The following is a 4,538-nucleotide window of genomic DNA, read 5'->3' on the forward strand; positions in this document are numbered from 1 at the left end:
AGTCGATCGGAGTCGGAAAATCAAGAAAAAGTCATACTACTTGGTTAAATTAGAGCAAGTCGAGGTAAGTGACTTGTCTAACCTTGTGTGGGGGAAATCTCCCCTAGGATTGGTATTGAAGTGATAAATATCGTGTACACGGGCTAAATGTGAAAGATTATGTTTTAAATTGTGTAGATCACTGTTGCGCATTAATTAATTATTTCATTTTATTATATTCTTCATCATTGATTTAATGTTTATATTTTAAATTTGCTTGACTTTTTTCTGCTAATTATTTTATCTGTTTAGTTGGAACTTGGTTTCTTTTATTCTGTGCATTATTTGAAGGTTGATTTTATTTAAATTAAATATTATTAATATGAAGTATTTGACATTTTTAAACTTGATATTGAAGCAACGTATTAAAGATTTTGAAATATTATTTTCCTGAATATTTTTGTAAGATTTTCGTACTCATTGTGATGGAGCCGTGAGCTCTTTATTGTGGAAAACTATTATTAATGATTTATTTTGGCATGAGTCGTGAGCTCTTTATTGTGAAAAAATATTATTGTTAAATTATTTTGGCAAGTTAAATTATTTGAGCACTTGAGGTGCAAATTATGATATATTGTGATATTGATACGCATGTGGTAGTATAGGGTCTGAGTATTGAAACGCATGCGGTGAGATAAGGGTGGCTTGATACGCGTGGCTAGTAGGGGGAACTACTAGAAGTCATGCGGTGTCATAAGGATGGCTAAAACGCGGGATGCTATTTCGAAAAAAAATATTTTCTTTCAAATAAATTGTGAAGGCTCCCGCGGTGAGATAAGGAAATGAGATGTTGTGAATTTGCTTATGATTTGGGACTACGAGGTGGTACCTCGGGAGTGCCCTTGTTGATATTGATTTATGGCCGCAGTTGCCTTTGATTATTGTTGTGATTTCTTAAAGTTGAAAAGAATTATGTTTTATTTCCATGAGATATTTATTTGCCATTATTTGGTGTAATTAAATGTGACATACTACTTGATTCATTTCCAATGTTATTTTATTTTACTATATTATTAAACATTTTATATGCCATTATTATATTCCAGTAGGGCCTCGCCTGACCTCATCACTACTCTACCGAGGTTAGGTTTGGCACTTACTGGGTACCGCTGTGGTGTACTCATATTACGCTTCTGCACATCTTTTTGTGCAGATCCAGGTACATCTTACCAGCCTAGACGTCAGTGAGTTACCTGCACACGGAGACTTCGAGGTATATCTGTCAGCGTCCGCAGACTCCGGAGTCCCCTTCTATCATTTTTATATTGCTTCCTTATTTTTCTTTATACCTTGATATAGAGAGACATTGAGAATAAATTCTTAGAAGCTTGTGACTTATTTCTACCGGATTTTGGGAGTCGTAATTATTTGAATTGTAGTTTATTTATTTTAGATATTTATGATTATTCCGCATTGATAGGCTTACCTAATCTTAGAGACTAGGTGCCATCACGACCTCCTACGGAGGGAATTTGGGGTCGTGACATCTCTGTTGCTACTGTTCCAATTGTCCTTCCAGATATTCATGGTATTACAAATACGTTATTACATCCACAACTTTGGCAGACACTAATGTCAAAACACAGGTATATATGTGAATAGACATGGTTACATATCTAATGCTAATATTAAAACCTTCAAGAAAAATGCACCTCAATGCAAGAAAATAGTTGGGATAAATGATAATCTTGCTAAGTCAAAATTAAATTTGACTAAAGCGAAAAATATAGTTGTTGCAGTAATTTTCCAAATAAATAAAATGGCCAATGTGAGAGATTGGGTGATAGACTCTAGTGCTACTAGACACATTTGTGCAAACAAAAAAGAATTTTTGTCTTACATCCAAATTGAGGAAGGATAAGAAACTATTTATCTTGGTGACTTAAGGACAACTCATGTTCTTGGGAAATGAATTTTGTTTTTCAAACTCACATCTGGTAAAACTCTAGCATTAAGTGATGTATTGCATGTTCCTAATATACAAACCAATTTGGTTTTTATGGGATTATTAGGAAAAGTTGGAGTGAAGGTTTTTTTCGAGAATGATGAGGTCGTATTGACAAAAAAAATATTTTTGTGGGCAATGGATAGTGTAATCATGGTTTATTTGTGCTTAATATTTCTGATACTAGCAATAAAAATGCATCTTCTTCTGCTTATATGTTTGAGTCTGTTTTTTAATGACATGCTAGACTATGACATATTAATGTTGAGTATATATAAGAAAAATGCAGTTACTAGGATTAATATCTAGTTTAGACTCAAATAATATTGACAAGTGTGAAATATGTGCTGAAGCTAAAAGTACTAGAAAGACTTATTTTTCTGTCAATAGAAAAACTGAATTGTTATCCTGATTCCCACTGATTTAGGCGATTTACAGTAGACTATGACTAGAGGTGGTAAAAAGATATTATGTAACTTTTATTGATGATCATTCTAGATTTACTAAGTTGTATTTGCTTAGAAATAAAGATGATGCATTTAATACTTTTATTTCTTATAAAATTGAGGTTGAAAATCAACTTAGTAGAAAACTCAAGAGAATTAGATCTTATAGAGGTGGATATTTATCTTTAAATAATTTTTGTGAAAAGAATTGAATTATTCATGAAGTAACTCCGACTTATTCATCTGAGTCAAATGGAGTAGCTGAAAGGATAAATAGAACATTGAAAGAGATGATGAACTCTATGTCAGTTAGTTCTAATGCTCCTGATAATTTGTGAGGTGAAACTATTTTATCTACATATCACTTACAAAATAGAATACCACATAAAAGAACTGCCAAAACTCCGTATGATTTGTAGAAGGGTTATAAACCTAACTTGAAATATTTAAAAGTGTGGGGGTTGTCTTGCTAAAGTCCTTTTGCCTGAACCTAAAAAGAGAAAAATAGGTTCTAAAACTGCTAATTGTATGCTTATTGGATATGCTAAACATAGTGTTGCATACATATTTCTTGTTTAAAACGTGATGTGCTTGATTGCACTAATATAATTGAGACAAAGAATGTTGAGTTCTTTGAATATATTTATCCACTATATGATAAAATTTCTCATACACCTATTGAAACAAATAATGAAATTACCTCTAATGAGGAACTAAGAAGGAGCAAAAGGCCTAGGAAGGAATATTTTTATTATGAAAATAATTTTAAAACTTTTCTTGCTTATAATGAACCATCGAATTATTTTGAAGTTGTATCTTCTCCTGATTCTGAATATTGGAAAGAGACAATAAAAATTAAAATTGATTCTATTATGAAAAATAATACATAGGTTTTAACTGATTTACCTCCTGTACAAAACCTATTGGTTGTAAATAGATTTTCAAAAAGAAATTTAATCAAGATGGATCTTTAGATAAATAAAAAACTCGGTTAGTAGCAAAAAGATTTTCTCAAAAATAAAATTTAGATTATTTTGATACATTTGCACCAGTGACTAGAATTTCTTCTATTCGAGTTTCAATTGCCTTAGCTTCAATCCGTAAGCTTTTTATCCATCAAATGGATGTCAAAATAGCTTTTTTAAATGGCGATTTAGAAGAAATTTATATGGTTCAACTCGAAGGCTGTGTCATTCCTGGACAAAAAATTATAGTTTGTAAATTAATTAAATCTCTTTATGCCCTTAAACAAGCTCCTAAGCAGTATATGAGAAATTTGAACAAGTCTTACTGAGAGACGATTTTTCTTCAGTGGAGGTGGATAAATGTGTTTATACTAAAGTGGTAGACAATGATTATGTGATAATATGTATGTATGTATGTTGCTGACATGCTTATATTTGGTATAAATTTAAATATTGTGCAAAGTACTAAATTATTTCTGTCTGCTAATTTTGATATGAAAGATCTAGGTGAAGTAAATATAATATTGAGAGTTAAAGTTATAAGGAGTGAAGATGGAATAATTTGTCACAAGAACATTATGTTGAGAGACTTCTTAAGAAGTTCAAATATTTTAATGTCACATCAGTGAGTAGTCCTTTTGATGCTAACTCTCAGTTGAAAAAGAATAATGGTGACCCATTTGCTCAGTCTAAATATACTTAAATTATTGGGAGTTTGATGCATTTAATGAATTTTACAAAGCCTGATATAGGCTATGATGTGTGTAGACTGAGTAGATATACTCATTATCCCTACAAATGAGCATTGGTCTGCATTAGCTAGACTAATAAAATATTTGAGAGGAACTATGAATTATGGTATTCTATGTAGTGGACTTCCTTCTACTTTAGATTCTATTTTAGAAGGGTACAGTGATGCAAACTAGATCTCTGATTCCGATGAGACAAAATTCACTAGTGGTTATTTATTCACCCTTGGTGGTGGTGCAATATCGTGAAAATCAGCTAAACAAACGATCATAGCTAGATCGACTATGGAATCAGAGTTTGTAGCTCTGGAGTTAGCTGGTTTTGAAGCTGAGTGGCTAAGAAACTTCTTAGCTAATATCCCTTTAATAAAGGACGTATTGCCTCTTGTGTCTA

The sequence above is a fragment of the Nicotiana tabacum genome, unplaced genomic scaffold (genome assembly GCF_000715075.1).
Source record: "Nicotiana tabacum cultivar K326 unplaced genomic scaffold, ASM71507v2 Un00006, whole genome shotgun sequence".
Lineage (NCBI taxonomy): Eukaryota > Viridiplantae > Streptophyta > Magnoliopsida > Solanales > Solanaceae > Nicotiana > Nicotiana tabacum.